The sequence below is a fragment of the Panthera leo genome, chromosome B2, assembly GCF_018350215.1.
Source record: "Panthera leo isolate Ple1 chromosome B2, P.leo_Ple1_pat1.1, whole genome shotgun sequence".
NCBI classification, from domain to species: Eukaryota; Metazoa; Chordata; class Mammalia; order Carnivora; family Felidae; genus Panthera; species Panthera leo.
This window is the reverse complement of record NC_056683.1, coordinates 105,751,148-105,767,698: the sequence shown is the minus strand read 5'-3', so window position 1 is coordinate 105,767,698 and position 16,551 is coordinate 105,751,148.

Genomic DNA, 16,551 nt, shown 5'->3' with positions numbered 1-16,551 from the left:
GACAGAGAGAGAGGGAGACACAGAATCGGAAGCAGGCTCCAGGCTCTGAGATGTCAGCCCAGAGCCCGACGCAGGGCTCGAACTCACCGACCGCGAGATCATGACCTGAGCCGAAGTCGGACGCTTAACCGACTGAGCCACCCAGGCGCCCCAAAAAGTTCTTCTAGAAATATTATGTAGCTGAGGCACCTGGGTGGCTCTGTCAGTTAAGCTACTGACTCCTGATTTTGGCTCAGGTCATGATCTCACATTTCGTGAATTCAAGCCCCACATTGGGTTCCATGCTGACAGTGCAGAGCCTGCTTGAGATTCTCTCTCTCCCTCTCTCTCTGTGCCTGCCCACCCCCGCTCACACACTCTCTCTCTCAAAACAGATAAATAAAATTTTAAAAAAGAAATATTATGCAGTTTATAACTACCTTGGGATGTCCAAGTACTGGGTTTGGATACACACAGCCAGAAGATTGCAGACAGGAGAAAAGCTGAAAGACACCATTGGACAAAGCACAAGTGCACTGGCCCCCATCACTCTATACCTGTGACCCCAGGTCAGAAACCTCATTACAGCAACCCAGAAGAACTAGGTACATCTACCCTCAGTCATGCTGGGAGGTACACCTGTGCATAGCCACCACCCATGTTGCACAATGCTAACCCTAACCCAAGTGTAGGTGGGTCAGCTTGGGGGAAGCTAGATTTCCCGAAGCACCAGGGTTGGTAGGGAATGTGAAAATACAGATTTTAGCTTTATAGTCTTCATGGTTCTAGAAGTCAAGATAAAAAGAATTAGAATGGGAACTGAGCCAAATTATAGTATCTGCCATAGTCACCAAATTATTTTAAGACATTAGCATTTTAAAACATTTATTTTATAGCAGTCTAATTTGGTTCTAAAGCTATTCACAGTCCTGTTTGTTTACTTGGGGGTTTTTTTGGTGGGGGGGGAGGGAGTGGGGGGGAGGCTGCCACTCTGCATGTTTGTGTTCTTTCTCCAGATGGGTTCTTTTTTAAAATATGAAGCTTAATTGCCATATCATTTATTTATTGTATCAATAAACATTTATTGAATGCCTACTATGAACAAGCATTATTCCATTCTGCACATTCAGCTGTGAATTTAAAAGGACAAAAATCCTGTCCTCATGGAATTCACATTCCAGTGAGAGCTCAGTAAGTCGAGTAGCATTAGGGTCAGCTACATATAACAAAAACAAAATTAAACTAAACCAAATTACAGGAACAAGACAGCAGTTTGTCTCTTACATAAAAGAAGGCTGAAAATGAGAAAGATTGCAAAAATAGCCCAATTCTTCCCTCTTCTATATCATCCTCTTTGTTATGTAGCCTGCAGTTCCTCTCACTAAAGAGGTGGAATCCATTCCTTGAATCTGAGCTGGCCTTGTGGCTTGCTTTGGCCAACGGAAGGAGGCAGAAGTGCTGGTGTTCCAGTTCCATGCCTAAGCCTTAAGGAGTTCTTCGTGTTTCCACTTGATCTTTTGTGCCTCTGCCTTTCATGAGAAGGATGTGCCCAACTGCTGTGCTGGAGGATGAAAGACACATGGAGCAGAGCTGAGTTATACCAACTGTCCCATTTGAACCCAGCCTAGACCAGGCTCAGTTGACCTCTGGAAGCAGGAGAGATCAGATCAGCTGAACTCCACAGATGCATGAGAAATAAGTGTTTTTGTACCTTGCTCAGGCTTTGTGAATATTTTTTACTTAGCATTCTTGTGGCAATAGAGAAACGATATAGGAACAAGGCAGTCGGGCAAGCATGAAAGCTTAGAAGTGTTAGGGACCCAAGCTCCTTATATTTTGCAGCTTTGAACCTCAATTTGTGGCTTCTGTTTCATCATCCAATATTGCTGCTGAGCTATGACATCCAAATATACACATCCCAGAGAGTGGGAAACCAACAAGGGATGACAAAGGAGAAAAATGCTCTTTTTAAGAAGACCTCTTGGAAATTAATTATAGTCGCATCCAGCTGTAAGGAACGAGAATCAGACAAGATGTAGTCTTTATCCTATTGCCTGTTCCTAGATGAAAACTGGGGGTTCTATCACCAAGGAAGAAGGCTAGATTCTGAGGGACAACTGGTAAACCACATGTGCCAATAAAACATACTGAGAGAAAGAAGGTTACCTATTTCCCCCCCTCTGTTCTCATGTAGGGCTCTTACCAAATGAAAGGAGGTTTCTAAACTTAAAATACATTATTTTCTGGATGGACGGTACAATTATAATACTCAATAATTAAAGAAATAAATTCAAAATGGAATTTTTTCCTATGGCATTTTACTGCTTATGCAATTTTGCTTTTTGCCAAAGGGATAAAGACTTGTCTTCAGTAATAGTTCCAACAGTGTCCAATTGTCTAAATAATTCAGCTAGTGTTAGCAAGTGTTACAACGAAGCAGAATTTGTTTTTATCGTTAAGTGGTCATCAAGCAAAACAGGAGAAGCCATCTGGGCTGAAAGGCTAGCTTTCAAAAGACATTTTGGGGTGTGGCAACAGGACTAAAAGCAAAGGAGTAATCACTTCTGCACTGACTGAACCACAGTTCATTCCCACACTGTAGAATTCATCTGGCAATATATATTTAACTATATTTTTGAGTACGAAATTCAAACATAGTAAGAAAATATGTACCAATAATTTAAACTATGCATCAATAATTTAAACTATAACAAAATATAATTTCCCTATTCTTGGGTTCTTAACTCCAAATCAAATCTTGTTAAAATTTTTTTAATGTTTATTTATTTTTGAGAGAAAGAACGACAGAGCACGAGCAGGGGAGGAGCAGAGAGAGAGAGGGAGACACAGAATCCGAAGCAGGCTCCAGGCTCTGAGCTGTCATCACAGAGCCTGACGCGGGGTTTGAACCCACGAACTTTAAGCTCATGACCTTAGCTGAAGTTGGACACTTAACAGAGTGAGCCACCCAGGTGCCCCTCCAAAATCAAATCTTAAGTTCTCCTGAGCAGAGCTATATTTTTAAGGATGTTAAATGAAATTTACAGATTAACTTTGGTTGTTTTACTTGCCTGCATGTACACACACATGTAAACACACACACACATACACACATGTGCTCATTGGCTAGAAATTGAAATAATTTCCTCCTTAACTCCACATGCTCTTACAGAACCTGCTCATATCTGTTCTTCAATCCCTAAAAAGTAAGCTGTAGGGCAAATTACTGGCTATTAGTAATTGAAACAGTGATAGTCACCTAACCTCAGATGGGAAAACCATGCAGTTCTCTCTCCCAGAAGTTTATAATTGAGACACAGCAACTCTAAGCTCTTAAGTTAATGACCTGAGAGAATTTTGGTGGAGCCATTTCCTATCACATCTCTGCCTAAGTATTGGACATCAGCCTTTGGAAAGAATAAAGAATGAGGCACACAACCAGAATTATGAGAAACCATGAAGTTCAAGAATAACACAAAGAGAGAGAGAGAGAGAGAATAATTAGCTGTCTGTTTCCAATGACTTTCCTGGCTTCAATCCCTCATGAAGCCAAATCAATCTATTTGCATCTGGGCCAAATTATTGTCTTCTTTCCTATCACAAGCTCCCATGATCAACTATACAAGCTACTATCTAATGTTAATCTCTCCACTTGTAAACCAAATCATATCCTTTGTCTCCTAATCAAGGACATCATTCCAAATATTATCCTCAATTTCCCCTGCAACATCAATTTTTTTTCTCAATACTAAATCATTCCTCCAGTGCCAAAGCAATACATGGAACATAGTAAATGTTAAATAAAATTTTTAATAGGCTCATCAATGGGGAAAAAGCATAGTCCACAGAAATCAGGGCTTCAAGAAAATAGATTAGCAATGTGACAGTGAGATGAGGGAGTAAGGAGCAAGAGGGAAAAGCTATACCACCAGAGAACTATTTAGAAAGATCACAACCCCAAGATGCTGGCCCAGTACAAGACTGAGATTTCATCACAAGATGACAGAATGCTATTTCAGGTCCACACTTTATCACAATAGCAACAGGATTCCAGTATAATCAAAGTGGACTGTAGCTGAAAACTTCAGGACAAAGACTCTTTCTGAGGGGGAGTACTGAGGGAAGCCCCAAGTCAAGGAAGGAGACAAAAACAAGATCAGTAGAGGAATTTTTAAGGCTCTGACAACTGTTAACAACAGCAGACACTAATATAGCCCAACTTCTAGCCCAATTACTATAAAGACACCCAGTATTGGCTTATTCACCTTAGTTCCTATTATTTGATACAACACGTCCAACTTTTAAAAGCAGCCTAAGGAGACATAGTGATTACATGTAATGTAGTGTTCTGGATGACATCCTGGAAAAGAAAAGGGACAGTGGAGGAAAACTAAGGAATTCTGAATAAGATATGTACTTCCATTAATAATAATATGTCTAGAGTGGTTCATTAATTAAGACAAATGTACCACATTCATGTGAAATTACAACAAGAGGTACTGGGTAAGAAGTATATGGGAACTCTGGACTATCTGTACAATTTTTCTGTCAATCTACAACTCTTTTAAAAGGTAAAAGCTTACTTAAAAAATCAAAACAGAAGATGAAAATCATTGTCAGGTAATTGTCACTCAGCGTCATATTGCTTCCTTCTCTGTTCATTAAAAATATCCCTCTGAGGGGAGCCTGGGTGGCTCAGTTGGTTAGGCATCCAACTCTTGATTTCGGCTCAGGTCATGATCTCATGGTTCATGAGATCAAGCCCCACATCGGGCTGTATGATCGCAGCACAGAGCCTTCTCGAGATTCCCTCTCTCTGTCCTTCCCTTGCTAGCTCTCTGTCTCCCAAAATAAATAAATAAACTTAAAATATATATATATATATATATATATATATATATATATATATATATATATCCCTCTGAGATCTGGAGATCATGAAATACCAACAGTTTTGTTTTTTTTTTATTTTTTTATTTTTTTTTATTTTTTAATATATGAAATTTACTGTCAAATTGGTTTCCATACAACACCCAGTGCTCATCCCAAAAGGTGCCCTCCTCAATACCCATCACCCACCCTGCCCTCCCTCCCACCCCCCATCAACCCTCAGTTTGTTCTCAGTTTTTAACAGTCTCTAATGCTTTGGCTCTCTCCCACTCTAACCTCTTTTTTTTTTTTTTTTTTTTTCCTTCCCCTCCCCCATGGGTTTCTGTTATGTTTCTCAGGATCCACATAAGAGTGAAACCATATGGTATCTGTCTTTCTCTGTATGGCTTATTTCACTTAGCATCACACTCTCCAGTTCCATCCATGTTGCTACAAAAGGCCATATTTCATTTTTTCTCATTGCCACGTAGTATTCCATTGTGTATATAAACCACAATTTCTTTATCCATTCATCAGTTGATGGACATTTAGGCTCTTTCCATAATTTGGCTATTGTTGAGAGTGCCGCTATAAACATTGGGGTACAGGTGCCCCTATGCATCAGTACTCCTGTATCCCTTGGATAAATTCCTAGCAGTGCTATTGCTGGGTCATAGGGTAGGTCTATTTTTAATTTTCTGAGGAACCTCCACACTGCTTTCCAGAGCGGCTGCACCAATTTGCATTCCCACCAACAGTGCAAGAGGGTTCCTGTTTCTCCACATCCTCTCCAGCATCTATAGTCTCCTGATTTCTTCATTTTGGCCACTCTGACTGGCGTGAGGTGGTATCTGAGTGTGGTTTTGATTTAATACCAACAGTTTTAACACAAAGCGAAACATCTTAGAAACAAGTGTCCTAACAAGTAACATAAAATACTTAGTTTTTTAATTAAGTTTTTTCTTCTACATCAACAAGACGTTCAATAAGGCTGATAGTGTCATGTAGAAGAGAAAAACTTCTCTCACTATTTCTCTAAAGTCTAAGCTAGGCTTATGGGTGGGGAGAGAAGAAAAATTATTAATATTTACAGCTGTTGGCTTTGACAGGTCTTGGCATATTCTGTTATTTCACAGAGAATATTTTCCTTGGGGTGGGAGGTAGATGTTAAGCATCTACTTTGGATGTCTACAGATCAAGGCAAAACAGGAGTTAGCATGCTGGAGACTTGTTGTTCTCCTGTCTTCCTTAGGCTCATGGAAGACAGCAACACCTGAGCCTCGTCTGTTCAATTTAGCTCTGTTTTTATAGCTCAAGAAACATTTATCAAGTGATTACTAAATACAAGCTAATAACTAAGGATGACTAAAATTTCAGCTTTGAAGAAGTTTACAGCCAAAAAAGATTGTCATATACTTAATAGCTATAACAAAATATATAAATTCTGTACTATGAAGTGATGGATGGAGACGTAGATTTAAAAATTAGAAATATAGGGGCACCTGGGTGGCTCAGTCAGTGAAGTGTCCCACTTGGGCTCAGGTCGTGATCTCACCGGTCGTGAGTTCAAGCCCCACGTGGGGCTCTGTGCTGACAGCTCGGAGCCTGGAGCCTGCTTTGGAGTCTGTGTCTCCCTCTCTCTCTGCCCCTCCCCCACTCATGCTCTGTCTCTCTCTCTCTCAAAAACAAATAAATATTAAATATATATATATTTTAAAAAAAGAAAAATTAAAAGTATGATTCCTGTAATGTAACAGCTTCCATATTAGAAAAAAAAGGATCACAGAGACACAAGCATGTGAAAGAATTTAAGGTCACATTCGTATACTGTAAGAGGATAATTATCACAACCCAGATAGTTCAGAAATGCATTTTCTGAAGTATAAACTCTTTCTTGCCATCCTCGCCTTCCAACATTTCTCCTTTCTAATTGATAATGAGCCATATTGACCCCAATAGCATTCCCATGAGTATTTAAAAAAAAATAGCTGAAGTCTGGGCATCTCCAAAATAATTTTTCCCTGCACTCGTTTTGGAACCTTGAAGCCAGTTAATTTTCTTCACATCACTCTGCATGGTCATCCAGAATGCAAGCCCTTGGGATGATCCACCTTTTCCCCCAGCCTCATTTCCACCTCACTGGTCTTCCACACGTTCCTAGCTCCTCACTTCCGAATTTCATCTCCGCCTGCTCCATTGTACTCTTTGAACCTCCAAATCCTCTGTAAATAAACTTCTCCTCCCAGAGTGTTTTTCCTCCTTCCCTTACCCTGAAGTCTTCCCTCTTGATTCCAATCTGTGTTAGACACTTTCTCCTCCATGCTCCCACATCTACTCCCTAAATATACTCAAGAGCTGGTTACTTCGTTATCCTTCTGTTTCCCATTCATATTTGCATTCCCAGGACCGAGCAAAGGGCTTACTAAACATTGAATAAATGATTGAATGAACACAAGAACAACACCTAGCAAACACAGATCTGTACGGTGGAAATTGCACATGTATACAGTTTCGAGGAAGAGTTGATTGTATTTGGATTGGAGTTAATCAAGCAAAGATCCAGCTCTCAGTTAAGTGAACCAGAGGATTCATCTCTGAAAATATAACTTATAGCACTTAAAATGAAAAAAAAAAAAAAAAGGTGATTAAATTTTCTTTTTTCCCCTCCAGCCCTGCTAAGTCCCTGAGGAAATGTAATAATACTATCAGTTTGACAGCTTTTCTCTATGAACCTTTTACACTTACACATCATGATGACAGATGCTGATGGGGTAAGAGTAAACAGCAGTTTTCACAACACCCACGTGGTCAGTAAGAGGCAAGTCACATGTTGGGAAGGTGTCCTCCTGATCACCGATTGTATTCTAACAGCCGCACTGCTCAGATGAGGGTGAGCAGCCAAAATGTTAGCTGATGCCAGAGCTTCCTAGATTCATTGACGAAGGAAGCCCTCAAAAAAAATATTAAAACGTACCCATCATGTTACCTTCCTCATCAGAATTTGCACCATGAGCAGCGGATATCCAGTAATAACTCCAAGAATTCAATAATTCAATTCATGCTGGTGGGCATTTATATTTTGTGAACTTTTCTGCATAACTGTTACATAATGATAAAAGAAATGAAATGAATCTCATGACTTAATATTACAGAACTAGGAAAACTCACGCATAAAAAATTACAAGTTAAATTTACCATTAATAATTACATAAGTAGTAAAGGTCAAAGAGGAATTAGATATCAATAATTGAACACAGAACAATTTTTTGACTTTTCATTCCAGCATTACGTTTGTACAAAGATTTCTGTAGGAATGACATTGCTGTAGGAAATAAAATAACAGGCAGTAATCATTTTGACAGCTGGGTTAGGAAAATAATTCCATGTTTCTTCATCTTCATCTAAAGTAGAGATGCTTGAAAAGATACTTGTTATGATCAGTACAGAACTTAACTTACAACAGTCTCTCCCCACTCCAATGCTTCTCTGAGCTGTTTGAGAAATAATACCAGCGAGTAAGATGCACTGGGGTGAAAGTATCACCTTTATTAATCTTTAAGTTGATATGGAAGAACGTGGCTTCAATGGTCAGCAACAATGTGTTTCAAATACTGCACCACAGAATTAAACAGGCTCACCTACTCAGTCTCGGGCAGGGCTGAAATCCACCACCCTTCCCAGAGGGCAGAGCCTGTCTGAGATAATTGAACACCATAGAAAAGCAGACAGGGGGTATCATTCCAGTGGGCAGGAGCCCCCAAAGAGAAAGAGAATGGAAGTGGGGGGAGCTCTCTCTGTGTCTCATCCCTCCTCTCAAACTCACCAAGCAGGTAAGATTGAATGGAAAAGGGTGATGGCCAAAAGTGAAGACAAGTAAGAATGACATCCAGAAAATGAAACACAAACTGAGAAATGCTGGATGTCACCCTAACTCATGTCCCCCAGCAAGGATGGAAAGATCAGGGATTCAGAGGCAGTGTTCCCCCACTCCCAAAAGCTACTTTGCTTTTTGCTGGTCTCCAATTTGTGCTTTGTTACCATTTGCAAAACCTCCTTCTTCATATATACTATAATGGGTAACATCTATTCTTCTAGCTGGACTATAAGCTCCCTGAGGGTAAGGAATATATCTGTTACTATTTTATACCTCCACAGCATCTAGTGCAAAGCCCGGTGAAGAGTTGATGCTCAAATATTACTCATTGAATGAGTGAGTGGTGAGTGAGTGAGAGAATATGAATAATATCCAGGCATGACTCGGCAAAGCCTATCACCTTTGCCACAGAAAAACCAATTTCTCCCTTTGTATGTGATCCTGGTAAACTTGGCTCTAGTCTCTTTCTCTCTCAATCTCTCTCTCCCTCCCTCCCCCCCCCCCACCACCTCATACACACACACACACACACACACACACACAGTGGAATATTTGTCATAGAAGAACAGAGTCCCCTATTGAATGCTGCTTGTCTCATGACTGGGAAGCCAGGAGGACTTCCAGGATAAGGGACAGCAAGCGGGGGACAGGCTAAAGAATGGCATGCTCTGTCTGAGGTGTTTGTATGTGAGGGTGTAGAAGATACGGAGCATAATTATGCAAATGAAGAGAAAAAATTAGCCAGGCAACAGCTTTTTCCTTTTTCTTCATTTTATGTAAATATATTATTTTTCAAATCATAACAGTATATAACACTTTGGAAGCATGATAGGGAGCAGCTATAATTATTTAACATGAGAATGTATTTGCTGTGACATCAAATGAGGCAGTTGAACACCGTTTTGAAGATTGGCTTTGTAGTCACACAGATCTCAGCTCTGACCTCTTACTAGTTACATGATCTCAGTTAAATCGCTTAATCCCTCAAAGCTCAGTTTCTCATCTGGAAAATGTGAACAACAACAGCTACCTCGCAGAGCCCTCGTAACCGTTAAGCCGACAAAGTACGTGAAATGCGCTTGAGAAAGTGCCCAACACACACACACAACAGTGAATACATGGTAGCCATTGTTACTTTATCTTCACACGCTTTGTAAACTGTAAATCGCTACATAAATGTAAGGGAGTATTATCATTAGTATTATTGTAGGAAATTTCACTGCTGTTTCACAAAAAGGCAACAGCTAAATAGAGGTTGTTTCATTCCGTCTCCATGCATTCCATGGAAGCTAACAGCTGTGCGTTAATGGCTGCCTCATTCCCCAGTGGGATGTGAGCCGTATTATAATAGAAAAGGTTATATCCTCATTAGGCACATAAGGTATGTTGTGGAGCAGAAAGTCACATGTCAGATGTCTTCTATCACTTGTCATCTTGTCATACTTGTTAAGTCTAGAGATACATATAAATTCACAACAATTTAGGGGTTGTGATTTTTTAATTGCTTTTTCACATTTTCTCTTAAATGCACATTTTTTTACTTGATGGCTCTGAGGTTAAATGTTTAATGTGGGACATTGTCACTGCTGTGTACTTCAGTGTATCGTCATTGTAATTAAGATTTCAAGTGACTCTGGTTCTGAAGTGCATTGCCTCTGGTTTGCATAATGCACAATATATTCATTGTTGTGGCTTCCTTTGCATAAATCAATCTTATTAATATCTTACTCATCGTCTTGCCTTCCAGAGCCTTGAATCCAATTAATTCTTTGAAGGAAGAAATGTCAGGACTCAGGCAGCGAGGGAGATCTGCATAATTCTAGTCCGTTTTTCAATAAAATTTGTACTATAGATGGTCACATGATTTATTAGCCAAGTTTAACTCTGCCGCCTCTTTGTTTCTCGAGGAAACAAGAACAGACATTCGTATCTACATATAATGTGCAGAGAACTGGAGTAAAGGGGTTAAAGAAAAAGAGTGGGCATCAAGCTACAACAGTGAATCCCAGCTGGTTCCTCTAACTGATATTCTAGAGGGAGTCCCAGCTTGAAAAGGCGAACAGTGAAAGCATTGTCATTACGAAAACTTGAGGCAACGAATATTCTATTCTGCTGGCACAAAGGGGAGGGGTCACCATGCTGGTAGCGGTGGCAGACCGTCTACTGACAACTAAGCTTAACGCTGACAACTCCCACCCCAGTGGGTGACATAGAATGAAATTGCAGGACCCAAACGCAGAAGAATTCCCCCAGCCAATTTTGCTTAGACCCAGCTGGGCCTGGTGTGAAACCACACGCACCACACATACACACACACACACACACACAATCCCTCTGAAAACAAAGTGGAAATTGCTGAAAAGGGAAAAAAAGTTTGACCTCTTTACAGAGCATCTTGGAAAGCTAATAATGACATCCACAATCAAGTGATACATGAATCTCTTCACAAGTCACCTGTTTCTTATTCCCTACAGAAGATCACGTGTACTTCCGGTCTCAACAACATGGTTGTTTCTTCCCAGCCGTGTCTGCAATAGAAGTCCATTTTCTCTCTAGCTAGAAAGGAATCTTCACTGTGCCAGTGCACCTCAGTCTCCTCTGAAAAGTTTACCAATAAAATGGCTCCGGATATGCAAACATTTCTATTTGCACAAAATAAAAGGTAACTAAAATAAGAAAAAAAGTGCCATGACAATATTTAATAACTTCCTCTAGTCCTACTTTCCTGTATTCCACTTTTAGTAGACTAATATAAAATTTGAGGGTGGGTTTTCTTTGAAATCTTAGAAATTTATCCATCAAACATTTATTATGCTCTTCTTGTGCCAGATTTTATATTGAACCCTAGAAACATGAACTCAATTCACACATTTATGCATAAAAATGCATTGAGTATTGGGCTTCCACTTTGGGCCATGATGGAGTAAGTGGTATTGGATTTATTCTTCCTCTAAGGCAGCCATAAACATGGACAAATAATAAGTGGAAAATTTTTTCAGGTATTGAACAACAGAGAGCACTGGTTCTGATGATTAAGAGACAGGAAACACACAAAGGGAGCTACACATTCACTGCCATTTTCTTCCTTGGGGCATTTTCTTGGCAACCCCGGTATATGGAACCCAGGAGAAGAGCAATGATCTCAGTGATGTGAGGAGGCAGAACAGGTTGGGGCTGTTGAGGTGACTGAAATTCACATATCACGGCATAGCTAAGAGAAAGCAATACAGATGGGGCCCCAGATATGGGTGTGGTGGTTACCCTTGGGTACTTGTCTGAGTACTGAACTGAACATAACAACACAAAACCCCAAGGATATAGCAGAGAGAGACTCATGGGTGACAAAGAGCTGAACAAAGATATTAAAGTCAGGCCATTCTGAGAGGAGTTGGTGTCCGAACCATGCCAGAGTTGAGAGACCTTGTTGAGCAGTAGGCATTCAAATGTGACCCAGAGAGGCCACGCCTTAAGAATAAGTAGCACTCCCAAGAATAGCAGTCATGACCTAGAATGATGACTAGACCAAAATATATGTGGCTCAGTAAAGCCTAAAACCAATCCAGACAGTGTCAAGAGGATTCACCAGTTATTTGATTTGCTTGCCAGAACAAAGCTCAGAATGATCCTGACTCCTCACAATGTGTCATCCACAATGATACCTGGTGCACAATAAAAAAGACACTAGATGTGCAAGGGAAGAGGGGCAGGAAAATGTGATCAGCAATAAAAAGAATAGCCAGGTAACAGCTACAGACCCCAATATTGTCCAGATGTTGGATTTAGCAGATAAACTCTTCAAAACATTGTAAATTTGTTCAAGAAACCATAGATGATGAGTGAATGAATGGATGAAAAAGCTCAGCAGAGAAATGGAAAATTAAAAAAAAAAAAAAAAGAACTAAATGGAAATCCTAAACCTAGAAAAATGCAATATCTGAAATTAAAAATTTACTGGCTTAGCTTAAAATCAGATTTTTTTTGTGGAAGAAGAATTAGTGAACATAAAGACAGATCAATAAAAATTACTCAAGTTGAAGAATAAAAGGACTAAAATTGAAAAAAAAAATGAACAGAGCCTCAATAATCTGTGGGACAATATAATTTCCTTGGATGATTGGCATCCAAGGGAGTAGAGACAGAATGACTTAGAAAAAATATTTTTAAAAGTAATGGAAGATATGCTCCCAAATTTCATTTAAAAAATTAATTCATAGGAGTGCCTGGCTGGCTCTGTCAATGGAGCATGTAACTCCTGATCTTTGGGGTTGTGAGTTCAAGCTCCATGTTGGGTGTAGAGATTGCTTAAAAATAAAATCTTTTTGAAAAATTTTAAAAAATTAATGGAATACTATGTGGCAATGAGAAAGAATGAAATATGGCCTTCTGTAGTAATGTGGATGGAACTGGAGAGTGTTAGGCTAAGTGAAATAAGTCATACAGAGAAAGACAGATACCATATGTTTTCACTCTTATGTGGATCCTGAGAAACTTAACAGAAGACCATGGGGGAGGGGGAGAAAAAAAAAGAGAGAGAGAGGGAGGGAGCCAAACCATAAGAGACTCTTAAAAACTGAGAACAAACTGAGGGTTGATGGGGGGTGGGAGGGAAGGGAAAGTGTGTGATGGGCATTGAGGAGGGCACCTGTTGGGATGAGCATTGGGTGTTGTATGGAAACCAATGTGACAATAAATTTCATATTAAAAATTTTTTTTAAATTAATTCATAGATCCAAAATGTTTGCATAACCCTAAGCAGCATAAATACAAAGATAACCACACTGAGCCCCACCAAAGAGAAAAAAATCTTTAAGATATCCAGAAGAAAAGACACATTACATATAGGAGAATAACCATAAGAATGACAACTAACCTCTCATTAGAAAAAAAAATTGGAGAAAATGGAACAAAATCTTTAAAGTGATGAGAAGCATAATAGTTTTCTAGGACTGCCATAACAAAACACCATGGACTGAGGGCTTGAACAACACAAATTTATGCCTCACAGTACTAGAGGCTGAAAGTCCAAAATCAAGATTCTGAGAACATTGGTTTCTTCTGAGGACTATGAGGGAATTTGTTGGCTTGGAGATGGCTGTCTTCTCACTATGTCTCTTCACACTGTCTTCCCTATATGTGTGTCTCTGTGTCCACATTTCATCTTTTCCTAAGGATAGCAGTCATATTGAGTTAGGGCCCCCTAGTGAGCTTGTTTTAACTTGATTGCCTCTGTAAGACCCTATCTCCAAAAAAGGCCATATTCTGAGGTACTGGGGATTCAGACATCAACATATGATAGGGGATGGAGGTACATGCCAATCAACCCATAGCGAAAGAAACTTTTATAAACCTGTCAAACTATGATTCTATATCCAGTGAAAAATGCCTCAAAAATAAGGATAAAATAGGGGTGCCTACATGGCTCAGTCAGTTAAGCGTCCAACTTTGTTTGGCTCAGGTCATGATCTCAAGGTTCTTGGGTTTGCGTCCCACATTCGGCTCTCTGCTTTCAGCACAGAAACTGCTTTAGATCCTGTGTCTCCCTCTCTCTCTCTGCTCATCTCTGCTCGTGCTCTCTCTGTCTCAAAAATAAACATTAAAAAAACTAATAAGAATAAAACAAAGATTTTTTTTCATATAAAATAAAACCAAGGGAACTTTTCCCCAACCTTCTGGTTAGAAATGGTGTTTGTTTGTTTGTTTGTTTGTTTGTTTGTTTTTAATGTTAGAAAATGCTAAAGGAAGGGTGCCTGGGTGGCTCAGTTGGTTGAGCATCCAACTCTTGATTTCAGTTCAGGCCATGATCTCACGGTTTCATGGGGTTGAGCTACAAATCGGGCTCCACGCTGACAGTGAGGAGCCTCTTTGGGATTCTCTCCCTCTCTCTCTACCCCTTCCCTGCTCATGCTCTCTTTCTCTTTCTCTCTCTCAAAATAAATAAATAAACTTTAAAAACATATTTAAAAAAATTTTTAAAGAAAATGCTAGGGGTGCCTTGGTGGCTCAGTCGGTTGAGCGCCCGACTTCAGCCTGGGTCATGATCTCGCGGTCTGTGAGTTCAAGCCCCGCGTAGGGCTCTGTGCTGACAGCTCGGAGCCTGGATCCTGCTTCCGATTCTGTGTCTCCCTCTTTCTGCCCCTCCCCCACTCATGCTCTGTCTCTCTCTGTCTCAGAAATAAATAAACATTAAAAAACATTAAAAAAAAAAAAAAAGAAAATGCTAAAGGAAGTTCTTTACATTGAAGGGCAATTTTACATAAAAGGTCAGATCTAGGGGCACCTGGGTGGCTCCGTCAGTTAAGTGACTCCTGATATCTGCTCAGGTCGTGATCTCAAAGTCCTGAGATTGGGCCCATGTCAGGCTCTGTGCTGAGTGTAGAACCTGCTTGGGATTCTCTCTCCCTCTCTCTTTGCCCCTCCCCCACTCATGTTTTCTGTCTCTCACTCTCTCTCTTAAAATAAACAGATTTTTAAAAAATTAAACAGGGGCGCCTGGGTGGCTCAGTCGGTTAAGCGGCCGACTTCGGCTCAGGTCACGATCTCGCGGTCCGTGAGTTCGAGCCCCGCGTCGGGCTCTGTGCTGACAGCTCAGAGCCTGGAGCCTGTTTCAGATTCTGTGTCTCCCTCTCTCTGACCCTCCCCTGTTCATGCTCTGTCTCTCTCTGTCTCAAAAATAAATAAACGTTAAAAAAAAAAATTTAAAAAATAAATAAATAAATAAAAATTAAACAAAAAAATTTTAATAAAAAAATAAAAGAAATCAGTTAATTCCTTCTATCTGGGGGGGAGAATGGTATGACTAGAAGGAGTTAATGATAAAAGTTTCTTGATGATGGAAATGTCTGTAACATGGTTGGTTACATATGTGAAGATGCTTGTTAAGATTTATCAAATGATACACTGAAGATGTGTAAATTTTACTGTATATATTAGTTACTTACCCATCTTTGCTGCAACAAATTACACAAGCTTAGTGGCTTAAAACAATACAAATGTATTATCTCACAATTCTGTAGGTCAGAAGTCAGAAATGTGTCTCAGTGGTCTGAAATCAAGGTGTCAACAGGCTGGTTCCTTCTGGAGGCTCTAAGGGAAAATGCATTTTTTTGCCTTTTCCACCCTCTAGGGGCTGCCGGAATTCCTTGGCTCTTTCTTTCTTTCCATCTATAAAGCCAGCAATAGCTATCCAAGTCCTTCCACACTACATTACTCTCACACTGACTCTTCCACACCTGAAGGACCTTTGTGACTGCATTGGACCAATCCAGATAATCCAGGATAATTTCCTTCCCTTAAAGTCAGTTCATTAGCAATCTTAATCCCATCTATACTTTAATTCTCCTCATCAAGTAACATTCACAGGTTCCAGGGATTAGGACATGGAAATCTTTGGGAGGCCATTGTCTTACCTACCACATTTTACGAGAATTTTACTTCAATAAAAACTATTTTTGTAAAAGCTACTGAATGCCTATTACATGCCAGTCATTATTCTAGATCTCTCTCTATATGTATGTATGGTTACATATTTATTTATTTTTGTGTGTTTTCCCTACTAAGCTTCTTGAGGCCAAGGAGGTTTGTTTGGTTTACTCTGATTAGAACAGCATCTGGCACATAGTAAGAGCTCAATAAAAATTTATTGAATTAATGAAAGTAAACTCAATCAGTTTCACCAATTTTAGCTGATTTTATTGATAATGTTGATTAAATGACTTGTTGGCAGAACTTTACGTGGACAGAACCACAAAAATCCAGAGTTTATAAACCCTACTAAAAAGTATTTGTGTATGAACCATTAAATATCAGTATTAGAATATCTTTATCACCTA